The 13990-nt window shown below is 35.4% G+C and overlaps 1 long non-coding RNA gene across 1 annotated transcript; it reads left to right on the forward strand.

Annotated features, from left to right (window-relative positions):
* The first annotated feature begins 296 nt into the window (after window positions 1–296).
* LOC132599689 (uncharacterized) lies at window positions 297–3350 on the forward strand. Its single transcript, XR_009566942.1, has 2 exons — window positions 297–698; window positions 786–3350. It is a non-coding gene; the product is annotated as an uncharacterized LOC132599689 (long non-coding RNA).
* Window positions 3351–13990: the final 10640 nt, after the last annotated feature.

A 13990-nucleotide genomic window follows, 5' to 3' on the forward strand; every position in this document is an offset into this window, starting at 1 on the left:
CGATTTTGTTGATAGTCATGAAATTTGAATTTTTGTGGCTATTTCTAGGTAATAGCTAAGACTTTTAAATTCATAGCTTAAATTTCATAGCTATAGATGCCTTATGTTGTAGTGCTCACAATGTTCAAGGATGTTACTCACTACTAAAAAAACAGGTATTTTCGACCTGGAAATTTCGACCTCAATTTTGGTCAAAAAAAAAAAAAAATCGACCTCATGTGGTCGAAATTTCCATTTTTTTTTATTTTCTTTAGGATTTTGACCACATGGGGTCTTTTTTTACGGGAAAATATGATTTCGACCTCATGAGGTCGATTTTTTTTTTGTCCAAATAATAAATGAAAAAAGATTATTTTACACAAAATTAAATTATATAAATATAAAATAATTAATTAAAAAATTAAAAAAAAAATCAAATTTCGACCGCATGAGGTCGAAAAAATTAATTCAAATCTGGTCAAATCTGGCTTAATTTTTTCGACCACATGCAGTCGAAAAAGTTCAATAAATAATACACCTACACAGGCCGATGAAAATATTTCATCTCCCCCCAAAACTTTCTCTTCTCTTTCAAAAAAATTTACTCTCTCTAAACTCATCTTCCCCAAAATTCCCACCACCCCACCAACATCTCCCCCCAAAACTGTTTGATGTTCCTAAAGTGAAACTATGTGCGCCTATTTCTGAGTATGTTTTAGGTTAGCTAAATTAGTATTATATAATTAAATGAATTCGCTTAGAAATTTGGTATGTTGAACTTGGCACTTACTTTTTTTTATTTGAAGGTGGGTTTGTTGATTAGCTTGCTAGTGGCTTGTTGAAGGTGGGTTTGTTGATTAGCTTGTTAAGCAGTCCTTGTTAGCACCGGCGTTCTCCAAGTAGGCGACACCGTCCAGTTAAACCACCGGAGTAGCCACCAGCCACCGCCGACTGAACAGTGAGCGGGGTTAGTCCTTTTTTTTGTTTTTTGTTTTTCAATCTCATTTTATCATTATTAGTTGCATTACTTTGTATAGTTGTAGTTTAATTAGAAGATTTGTTAACTTTATTGATTGTTCAATGTTTGTTTTAGGTATTAGAATGTTAACTTTATTTTAGGGTTTCGAAATGAAATTGAATGTTGTTGTTGTAGTATTCAAACTGAAATTCCAATTAATTTGGTTTAAAGATAGCATTTGTGTTTAAAGATTGCATTTGTAGCTATTTTGTTAAAATTTTACTAAGTGCAAATTGAAATTGAAATTGAAATTGAATGTTGTTGGTGTTGCATTTGTAGCTATTTGTTGTTGTGTTTTACCAATATTTGAGAATTGTTAGAGCTCGGGAGACTTATCCTTTATACTTGTGATATGCTTCCAGCTTCTCTTTCAATCAAACTCGTATTTGACATGTTTGTGCTACTCTGACTTATGTAAAATCATTTTCTTATTGTTTAACTGTTTGACAAAGTAGTCAAGGGATTTTGTGAAACTCGTTCACTTGTAAGTTGCAAAGCTTAAAATTCGATATTAAGATTTTTTTAATTTTTTCCTTATTTTTGGAATAGGTTGTCAATTGCCGGAGTTAAGGAAGATTTGCTAGATACAAGAAAGTAGCAGCAGAGATTAGATTATTTACTGCTTACAGTTTATCAAAACTACATCAGTTACTTTTATTTAACTCTAGAAATAGATTGTTGTCTGCTATCCACAAGCCTTTTCTGTCTTGATATATTTTTGTTTTCCTGATATATTTTCGTTTTCCTTCTTTCTCTAACAAGTAGCCCATGTTTTGTTGAATCGTTCTCGTTTTAGTAATGGATTTGATGAAATCGCTTGTGTTTTCTATAGCAACTGATGTCATATGTTAAGGTGGTTGATCTTGGATCCTTTTGGATGATGATACTTTGAATTATGGTTTTCCTTGACTTTATTGAGCTTTCCTTTTTTTTTTTTTGGTTCTTGTTCTTGAGCTAGAGTCAGAGGTGTTATTTTGGTTCTTGATGAGACAAGGTGATTCTGGATCTCTTTCTGTGTTAAGTGGCTGTGCCAAGGATAAAAAAAGACTAATTGGTTTGATAACCTAACACTTCTTGATAAATCTCTATCTTTAACTTTTTAGTGAAGCCTTAAATTGGACTCACTTTATTTATTTGTTGAAAATTAAAATAAAAATGTGTTGAAGCCACTAACAACTTCAGCAAGGTGAATAAATTGGAAGAGGTGGAATTGCAAGTGTATGCAAGTGGTTTGATTTCATGTTTATTTTATTCTCCCTACAAGAACAACGTTCGATACCAAACAAGTTGGGGTCGATATTAATCTTCACTAATCATGTTCAATTTTGAATTTACAAATCTCATCTTAAATATCATCACTAGTATGAAAGAAATAAGTAGTAATTTAACACTGATTATGTTGTTTAATTGGACAACTACGGGCAAAATAACCATGAGGATTAATTTGTTTAGCTTTGGACAACTTGGTGCTGGTGTTGTTTTGATTTGCCTTCTTCAAACTAGTCATGGACATATTTTTCTGTTATTTATGGTCTTTACCGGTGTTCTGCAAAGAAGTATGTGGTGTACTTTCATATGGCTGTTGGTGGTGTTTTTAAGGATAATTCTTCAAGCGTTGAGTTTAGAGTTGAGTCTTGCTTTGGCATTGTTTTTAGTATGTTTCTGTGGGTTTCTGCAATATAATTATCCCTCCACTAATGTCTTGCAGTTTCAAGTAGTTTATTAATCTTTTTTTTTTGTATAGAAATCTATGTGGGTCAGTTTGCTTGTGATTTGAAACTTGATGGATATTAGATCTCTTCTACTCTTTTATAACCGACAGTATGGTTCGAGCACACTTGGAGGGCCTGTTTTGAAATCTGCCAAGCATATATGTTTGTTTCTCTTCTAAATTATAGCTTCTTCTTTGGTTTTCTTTTCAACTTACTCAACTCGGGGCCCTCTCATATTCCCCCGTGTTCCGGGGATGCTCATAGGTCACAGCCCAGTGGACGACGTAGGTCACAAGACAACGTAGTTCATGCTCTTGTTGATGAGGATAGTGGGGAGGAATCAGATCATGTCTCTAACACCCAACGTTGAATTTTTTGATTCGTATACTTTTGGATTGTAATATTGCTATGTTTTCTTGGATATGTATATATTTTTTTTATGATAGTTTTAATTCGAATTAGATGTACTTTTGAAGGTGAATTTGATTGTAGGAAGTAGTTTATGAATGTTTTAACTTTACGATGTTTAAGTGTTTGAATGTAGAAAGTAGTTTATGGTTGTTTAACTTTACGATGTTCAAGTGTTTGAATGTAGTTTTAAGGATATTTAGAAGTACTTTAAATTGAAACTTGAGGTTGAATTTGATTTTTCAATGTGAAGTTTATGATTGTAGAAGTACTTTGATGAATTGGACGTGTTGATGAGTTACATTGTTGATTTGGTTGATGAGTGTGATTGACAGGTGGGCTGCTATAAAAGCAGCTGAATGCAGTAATTTTTTTTCCATATTTTCGACCTCATGAGGTCGAAATTGTACTCAGAAATTAGAATTTCGATCGCACGAGGTCGAAAATCTGGGCAACATTTTGAATTTTGACGTCATGAGGTCGAAATTTGGCAACAATATTGCTAAATTCGACCTCATGTGGTCGAAATTCTGAAAATATTTTTTTTATTATTTTTATCTTCTATCATATTTCGACCGCGTGCGGTCGATTTTTTTATTAATATTTAAATAAAAAATAACTTTTTCGTGACCATTATCAAGTATGATTAATGATAAATATCATATATGGGGAGTTTCAGAAGATTCCGGGACCAAGCAAATCGAAGAAAATAAGTTCGTCGAAAATTTGAAAAAAGTTGGCAGAATTTTGGACATAAATTTTGGGTCAACTTTAGAGGGGTATATCACCTAATATATCAGGAGTTTTGAAGTGAAACAAAAGCCTAAATTGAAGTTCAGGAAGTCTAGTTTCCAACACAACAAATCGTTTGTCAAAACGACATCGGAGTAAGGAGTTATGGGCATTTCAAGAAAAGCCTCCAAGCTGCCAAATGGCTCCCCGCGGGCCCCACTTGGAAAGTCGGTGGAATCGACTCTCAAGGGGTATAAATACTCTATTATTCCACTTTTTTCATCATTTACACTTCTTGGGAGTTCTAGACACATCCATACACCTCTCTTAAATACTTATAACCCCTTAAATCAAGAATTCCACAAGATTAAACCTAGTTCATGAAAAATGATTGTTCTTGTTTCTACTTGATGTTGTGGTGAGTTTGGTCTTGAAAAAAGTTGGTTTGGCTACATTTATTCAAGTATAAGGTATGTTCTTCATCCTATCTCTTATATTGAGTTGATTTGAAGGTTTAGCAAGTCTTAAAAGTGAAGATAGCTATGGAAGAAAGGTTATAAAGTGTTGTGTTGTAGTCGTTGAGTTTATGGACTGTTTTGAGCATGTCGTGGCTGTGTTGTTGAGCTAATTTCCATGTATATGGATGGTATCTAATGTTGTTGGTGTGTTGTTGAGATTATGCTCCTTGATTGGGAAGAAAGGAAATGTATATTGTTATTGTATAATGATATATTTTGGGTTGTTTGATGTATACTTCTTGTAATGGAAGTAAAAGGAGTATTTAAGGACTTTTGTAAGTTTGTTGTTGTTATTATTGTGGGTTGTTGTATATGTTTTAGAATTTGGAGGAAGTAGATAATATAGGGGAAATGTTGTCCGATTTTCGTTGGCTCATTTATTAGTCTAGTTTGATCCTGTGAGAGTTTCAATGGCTTGACCTTGGTATGAATTATCTTGAATGTAGATTTGCAAGTTGGAAGGATAAGCGTTAAGTAGTTAAGGAAACGACAAGGTATGTTAAGGCAAGTTCCTTTCTTTCTAAAGGCATGATTCTTTTCTTATGAACCCATACATGTTTTCCATAACATTCTTATTCCCAAAAATTAGAAGTTCATGATTCTTAGAGTTTCTTATGATGCTAAAGATAAGTATATTCCATGATGACGATGATTCCATTTTTTGGAGATTCCAAAGCTTATGGATTTCATGCTATTATGAGATTATTTAGTTTATTTCATAATTTCCTTAATTTTATTCATTATTGTTGATCTCACCTTATAATAATTGTTCCTCCAAGGTGAGATATAACAATTGATTGCTCCATAATATAAATCGGGGGTTACCGACCTTACGTCACTCCGATAAGGTAGTAGATTTTAATTGGGCTCTCATGCATACTTTATATATATGTAAGTATTTTCTTTCACACAGCGCCTTAATGGCTAGGCAAGATAACACCGTGCCTACATGGCCGGGCAAGATACTATATATATTACCGCACCTTAATGGCCGGGCAAGATACTATATATATATATATATATATATATATAACACCGTGCCTACATGACCGGGCAAGATACTATATATATATAACACCGTGCCTACATGACCAGGCAAGATACTATATATATTACCACGCCTTAATGGCCGGGCAAGATACTATATATATATATATATATAACACCGTGCCTACATGGCCGGGTAGACACCACTAGTGGGCGGCGTGAGATGATTACCCCGGACACGGGAGGCCTGGACGTGGGCTAATGATGAGAACACCGTGCCTATATGGCCGGGCAGCATAACACCGTACCTATATGGTCAGGCAGTTTACTTATATATGTTGACACCCAATTTTGTCCCTCCTCTATTTTAATTTACTCGGGCGTCTAAATTTATTGACGAGCTAAATACTTTATTTTCACTACTATTATTTCCGCTACTTTTATTTTTCAACATTTACGAGCATTACTTTATCACAAATTTTAAATGTCAGTCATCGTTTCATTTTCGGGTTTGGACTCGTTAAAATTAATTATAAGATAACACTTTGTTAAATCCTTTTTTTTTTCTACATATTAATTATTAATTATCCTCACATAGTATACATTGTACTAGTTACTAAATTAGAAACCCAATAATAATTAAAATAGCAGAGGAAAGAACAATTTCTTTTCAGCTAAATTATTAGCCTATACTCTAATTAATTTACCCCAATATTTCAGACCAGCCCACATCATTCCCCTACCCAAAATAAATCAGCCCACCAGTCCATATTTGATTATTTTCGGACCAGTCCCTACAAGCAGCCCACATATTTCACCCGACCCGGTCCACTTCCTCTCCTCTTCATCCCTAAACCTAATGATCCGCCTCCCTTTTTTTTTCCATCCTCACCGCCGCTCCCTTTCTCCTTCGTCCCACGTTCCCTACGTTCCCTCCACTCACCCTTGTCCCCCACGCCTCTGTCACCCACTCATCTCTGTCCCCCCACGCTCCCTCTCTCCTTTCTTAAACCCTAATCACAAACCTATAAAGAAGGGGAATTGAGAGGAGATGAGGAGGATTCTTTTTTTTGGGGGGGGGGGGGGGGGGGAAACCTAATCAACTTTAGGCAAAAAGACCCGAAAAATCCCATGGTTTCTTGACATCAATTGTAATACAAAAAAACATTTTATTCCGTTTGCTCTGTTATCCTTTCGAATTCGAGTACATAAAAACTCGGGGATATTTTTTTGGGAGTCATTACTGGCATTTGAAATCGTTTTGAGATAAACCAATTTATTTCCAAAGAAAGAGTGTACTGTTTCTGTTTCTATTGGGGGATTTCTTCAGTTCGTAATTTACCCACAAATTATATACATTTTTGATAAACAATTTTAATCTGTTCGTGAGCTTCGTCTGATACAAAAAACTTTCTGGTCTGTTTCGATTTGAGGTTCGGATCGTTCGTCGTGTTCGGGTTTATTCATAACGAGAGAGTAGATTCGACGCCAACGACGCCCCGTTCACTGCTCACAAAAAAGGTAAACCCTGATACGTTTATTGCTTTTAATCTTTAGTTTTCGCTTTAGTTAAAATTCTAGCTCATTTCTGTTTTCTTTGTAGCAGTTATGTAGTTTTCTTTGTTTTCCTGTTATTTGCTTGATGTTTGGGTGCTGTTAGGATAGGGTGTTAATTGCCAAAGAACGAATTTTGAAAGACGTCACTGTGGTTTGGATGTTTAGACTAAATTTCCAGAACTTAGGATCCATTTAGAGCCGAATATACATAGGATATACAGTTGGGTTAACAAGATAAGAATAAGATATACACCTGATATACACCCGAGATACACACCCTGATATGTATATTTTAGGTATACTGTGTATATGGTTAAAACAGTTCTAAACTATCCCTCTTTACTCTATTTGTTCTAAGTAATGTACCCTGCGACAAATGTAATCTGCTTAGATTTAAATACGATAAAATGATTATACAACATGTCGATATTGGTTGTTGAATTCTGTTTGATTCCAAATCTGAATTCTGAGTGTAGTTTCATCAACAGGCATGTATTAGGCCTTGTTCCATTTTCAGTTAGTCGGGTTGTAGTTTAGTAACTTAGCAGGATTATGCACATTTTGATCAGTTTGGATTAGACGCATTCATGTTTTAATTAGTTTAACTTCGGTTTTAATAACGTTCATACATTCACGTTTTAGTTTAGTTTTTCCAGTCTAGTAGTTAACAGTCCTACACGTTTATGTCTTAATGTGGTCTGCTTTAATTTCAGTTTATAAGTGCTTATATGTTCACGCATATATGTCGTTTCAGTCAGTATTCTGTTGTTAATTAATCCAGTCTTAGTTAGCAGCTTGATAGGATTCGCATATATTTTGTATTTAGCTAATGGCGGTTCAATGATCGATAACATAGTTGCTGCTAATATGATTCTCAAATCTTAATACATGTTTAGCTGGGGTTCCACTTGCAGAATTCCTTTTGTTATGATGACTTCAAAACTAACTAACTTAAGTGATCGAAATTCATTTCTGTAATCAGCCTACTCTTTGTCCTTTTCGATTTAAGCCATAGTGTTGAATGAATCGATATGGCTAAGGTTATGATGTGATCGTCGATCTCTTATCCCACTCTGTCTCTTTCTTTGCTTGTGGAATGCTGATTTTAGAAGTCTTGTCTTAAAGTTTTGGTTTGGGCTAGACGCTGATGTTTAGATTAGTGTAATGAATCCATAGTATTAACCTCTACAATTCTAAGTAGAGATGAGGCTATGTATTCCTTAAAATACTAGGAACCAAGTTTCCATATTCGTCTAGATTATTCTGAAAATCATGTTTGTGACGTTGTTATGCGCACACAATGCATCATGTGTTTGCTGGTATGTTCTGCCTCTTATGTTAAAACTGTTCAGCTCATTGTAGAAACATAATGCTCCTTTAGATGTTCGATAATATCCTGGGACTGTTGGTGCACGCTAGTTACTTTGACGCTGCCTTTTGGTGTCGAAACTGCTGCTGCATGTTAATCATTTTGCTGCTTCGTTTTGAGCCAGGAAGTGTTGCCTTTTAACTTTTTTTTTTCTCGCTTTATTCACAGTCCCGAACTGCTGTAGTTTTAGCCATTTTATTGTGCACTTTGGGCCGTGAACCGCTGCACTCTTTTGAACTGAATTTCTGCTGTGATTGGAGCCAAATTTCAACTTCATTCTGAGCCGAGTTACTGTATTTTGAGGCTGAGAACCCTGCATGATTCCTCTGTTTCCAGCCCCCCTAATTGAATGTATAATCCTGCTCCAGTCGTTAGTATTTGTCTCGTGTCACGTATGCTTGTTTTGAAACTGAACTTGTATCTGAAGTAATTAGCTATCCATGTCTTTTCTTTCTTTTAAGGTTGCTTTCTTTAAATTTCTATCAACTTGAATGCTAATCCAGTTTATGATGTTATGGGTTCAATTTCAGTGTAATGTTAGTGATAGTTGCCTAATTTTTACACTCTTTAGTCTAGACATTAGTTGTTTGCCCTATGTTTTTCTCCTTTACTTTTTGAAGTCATATTAAGGACCTATTAGCTCATAACAGATCTGTCACGTAACAGTGTATATCTTTCTTTGTCTATTTTAGAGTTCATTTATTTGCATACATTTTCCTGGTCACTGATCTTCATTTTTTTCTTTACATGTACACATCGGAAAAATGGAGTCCCAATTCGGGACTCGTCCTCCTTCACGTTCGATGTTGGGATAAAAGCTCAACGTAATTTCTCTTCTTGAGTTAGCCAATCCGCAGCCAAACAAGGAAATAAAATTTGGGCCTAAGCCCAATAAATGTGAACAACAACAGTAACGCAGCAACAGTCCCTGGAAATGGGCCGAGCCCATTTAACCTATTTGCTCTTCTATTTTATTTTTATGCATCTAATTTATGTTGCATGACTAACACTTTTGCTTGTTAATGCCTTAGCGGAATCAGTGAGGTTTAGTTTTAGTAATAGGTAGATAATTCAAAGAGAAATTAACAATTAACTCCACGAGTATCATTTCCCTTTTATGTTAAAATTATTTATAGTATCTCTAATATTTGTTTTGGAGTAATTGATTTTCAAATAGCATGCCTACACATTCTTGGGTTAAAGGAATCATTTTTCATTCTTACCATCTTAGGATTTTCAAAACATCACAAATTATACACTAATGTTAGCTTATTTTGAGAAATAAAAAGGCAAGCTAGTTCTGTGGATAACTTTTTCACTTTAGCTCTTTTTCAATGCTTGAAACATGTACTCATTAAAATAATTCTTACAGAGTCTATATTGAACTAATAATCTTTTATAAGTCTTACTTTTAAATAGCATTTACAATTTTCTTTTATACCAATTATTACCTTCTACAAATCCTATTTTAAACAACATTCTTACATGTCTATCTATAACTTTAGCCATATTTACAAAGCTACGTTCTTTTTATAATATTATATTTACACTTAGCTTAACTAATCGCAAGTCCGGTCGGATTAACCGTTATTAATGGAATTTAGAGGATGCCTAATACCTTCCCTCTAGGTTAGTTGAACCCGTACCTAGAATCATTTGGTTTCGTAGACTTTAAAATAAAATCAACTTTAGATAATTACTTTAATTAACTTTAGGTGTCCTAATTCACCCTAAATAATTAGGTGGCGACTCCTTAAAACAAATAAACAAAAATAGGAATCACCAATATGTCGTACTTCTAATTTAACACGGGTTAAAATGGGGTATGACAATATATATATATATATATATTTATTTATTTATTTATTTATAATGTTGATTTAAAAAGTTATAAATTAGCATGCATGGTATCTGCCTTATGAGGCAATCAGATGTATAGGTTATCCTTATATCATGTTATGTTCTATATTTCTTGTTATGTTGTTATTCATGCCTTACATACTCAGTACACTGTTCGTACTGACGTCCCTTCTTGTGGACACTGTGCTCATGCCCGCAGGTAGGCAGGGAGACGGATCAAATCCGTAGGTGCTTTATCAGCGGATTCTCAGGACTTCAGAGCTGCAGTCTATTGGTATTGGTCTTTATGGTCACTTGTATTCTATGTAGAGGCTCGTATATATATGTGTGTATAGTTAGGTGTTTCATAACCCTACCGGTTCATATCGTTGTATAACATTTTAGTAGCCTCGTCGGCTGGTGACGATGGACATAATTGTTGAAGATTATATAGAGATGTACCGTTATGTTGTGATATATGTCCGTACAGATTATGATATCCATGAGATATCTTTATGGTCCACCCAGAAATGATTATGAGATGTATGTTTAGAGTTGCTCGGTGTGTTAGCTCCGGGTGCCCATCATGGCCCTTCGGTTAGGTCGTGACAAAAATGGTATCAGAGCAGTTCGTCCTAGGGAGTGTCTACGAGCCTTGTCCAATAGAGTCTTATTTATGGGTGTGAAGCGAGCCACACTTATAAACAGGAGGTTGCGGGGCATTTAGGAACCATTGTCTCTTCCTTCTCATCTTAGATTGTGCTGTAGAGCTAAATTATAGGATGTGATATCCCTGATTCTAATCCTAAATGTTTTGACTGTGGATGAGCAGTTGATTATGCCGCTATGAAGTAATTGATGAGAATTGAAGTTGTTACTCCGAAAGGTATGCTTCTGCCTTATTGATATTGATAGACCTTGATATAAGAACTTGAGCTAGATGTTACGGGTAATTGTGATCGCCCTGTGAGGCATTGGATGTGTTTTCTGGACTGTGTGCAGGAATGAGGCAGTAAAAAGTATAGAGGAAACTCTGCCGAAATTTTTACAAATTGAATTGTTTGAATGTCTATGCTATAGAGAAAGAATGAAAGGAAAATGTGACAATCGGATGTTTGGTGAGTCATGAATGAGTGAACCATTATGAGATGCTTTTAAAGATAATTTTTAGAATGATTGTAATTTAATTTAAGGGAAGAACCCTGGAAGGGAAAAATGATTAGTGATTAGAGAAACTGGAATGAGTTGCATTCGAGATTTCAGAGAATTGAGATTTATTGAAGACATAAGGAAAGTTGAAACTAAGAATTTAAATGCAGTATTACGATTTATAGATTGGTGAGTAAGAGATAATGAAAAGATATTGACATGGGAAAGGAAGTTAACGAGTAGGGGAAAGTTTTACTCTAGAATTTATATATATACATAAGATCAGGATGGGTTGATGATAGGCACACAAACTCGTTTTATCAGACTTTTCTGTATGATGTGGGTTTACATTGGGATTTAAAAGTCACAAGTCATTCGACTTCAAGGGGATTCTGAGTATTTGATAGTTGGTACTATTCTGAGAATCATTATAGCCACGTTACTTCGGGTATTAATGATGACCTTGAACTCAAGAATGAGAAATGGTTAGGTAAGTTGTATTGCAATTATGATTGTCTTCTGGATTGCTTATATAACTTCTAAATGTGATGTTGCTTGGCCGACGAAGTGTAACGATCCATTTTGTCGTTACTGTGATTATTCCGTTTTTGCCTTCGTTGACCCGTTCTCGAGTCTCGTTAGAACTATTTTGACCTGAGAAGATAGTTGGCATGACTTCCTAGGCATTGTTGTGGGCCTTAGAATGTTTTCTAGAAAAATTGGGCTGACCTTTTTCGAAAATCTGTCGATTCCGAGAAGTCCGGATGGTCGTTTAGAACTTGTCTGCATATTTGGTTTGTATGTTTCGAGTCTCGGGTGAATGCCGAATTTTGGGATGAAATTGTGGAAGTTGGGAAAAATTTTGGTGTCTGCTGGGGCGGTACTAGCACCGCTGCAGCGGCATGGCTGTAGCGGTGGGATAGCCGCTGCAGCGGCAGCATGTATTTTGGCTTGGACCACCGTAGCGGTCTGCACAGCCGCTGGGGCGGCCATATGACCGCTGTAGCAGTGTTGACTGAGACTGACCTTATTTTATAAGTTTAAAACCCCAAAACCCTACTCATTATTTCTATCCCGACTTGAGAGCCTTGTGGAGGCGAATTGGAGGGTTTTCAAGTGATTTCTTCCCTAAGGTAACATTCCTACCTTATTATGATTACATTAACCTCTCTTAATCATCTAGCATAATCTAGAATTCATTGAATCTAATGGGTCTTCAATGGGTTCTTGAGTTAAGCTCTAAATTATTTTTGGTTCCTAGAATCTTCCTAAATAGTAAGATTAATGTTGAATATGCTTGAATAAGTTGGGAACAAACTAGCTAGATTCATATTTTCCATAAAAAGCTTTAGATTGAAAGAGGGGTTTTTATGGGTTTTCCTCCTAATGAGTTTTTGGCTTTGAAATCTTATATTATTGGTTGGGTTAGCTTCATTAAGCATGAAAGTGATGATTATAAACTATATAAACATGTTTCCCTCAATTTTTAGAGGTAAAATTGTGGGATTAAAGTTAGGGTTCTTAGACCCAAATTTGGGGTTTTCATATTAATGATGATTTTGAGAATTGATTAAGTATTCCTATGATTAAAGTAACGGGGTTTGACCTTTTGGTATTGAATTTGGTATTTTGGTCCTAAAATTCCTGTTTTGCTCTTAAGACCCGTTTTTCCTAAATTAAAGGTTGGAGTTTGACCTGAATAGAATATAACCAATATGGGTGTTGTTCTCGTATTCTTACATAGAATCTCTATTTTCTTAGAGTTTGATTGTGTGGAGACTCACCCTGAGGGCAAGGAATTAGCTCGTGGTCAGTGATTTGCTGTTCGGCATTCCAGGTAGATTACGGTTTACCTTTGTGGTGAGACTTCGACTAGTGAAGCGTATATATAGATAATGTTGTCGGAGATTTCATGTAAACCTTCGGGTATGAAGTTTGGGTTGGATGTTGCCTTAGGGTTTGGTATTGCTTGTGACTGGTTTGATCGGGCTTGTGGACTGTCGACTCCATAGGACCTTGTTTGGTACGTTTTGTGTAAATTAGTGGATTGTTTGTGAATTGGGAGTCAAACGGAAGGACGAAATCCCTTGATATTGATACTAGTACTTAGTGTACGCCTTGTTGTTGGTATAACAATTTGGGATATTTGGACCTTGTTGTCATGGAAATTAGATATTCATTGTAATTCCTGTGTGGACCTTTACTGATGATATTGGTGCGCTTTGTATGGCACAAATGTGTATCATTTGTGATATTGGTGCGCTATGTTTGGCACAACTTGAAACTTAAGATTATTCATGGTTTATAGTTGCATTGTCCCACATTTATACTCATATTCATGGCATATTGATTATTGAGTCACCCTAGGCTTTGTGATACTGAATGACAGAGATGGAAATACTGATACTATATTGTTAGGCTTTGTGATTGGTACTGATCATAGAAACGAGAAGGAAACACTGATGAATGTGATATTGTGAGACTTGATTATTAGTAAAATTGAGAGTCGTGGCTCCTTGTGGTTTATCTCGTTGCCTTGATGATGATATTCCTTGTGCGCCCCTTTGTGGTATGATTGGTTGATATGATTCATTGATATTGTACTTGCATCATATTCATACTTCATACATTATTGCATTGGATACTGAGTCATCTATGGGTCGTGTGCGGAGTGACCTATAATCTTCTGAGACATATTTGATATTGAGTCATCTCTGGGCTG

The sequence above is a fragment of the Lycium barbarum genome, chromosome 6 (assembly GCF_019175385.1).
Source record: "Lycium barbarum isolate Lr01 chromosome 6, ASM1917538v2, whole genome shotgun sequence".
NCBI lineage: Eukaryota > Viridiplantae > Streptophyta > Magnoliopsida > Solanales > Solanaceae > Lycium > Lycium barbarum.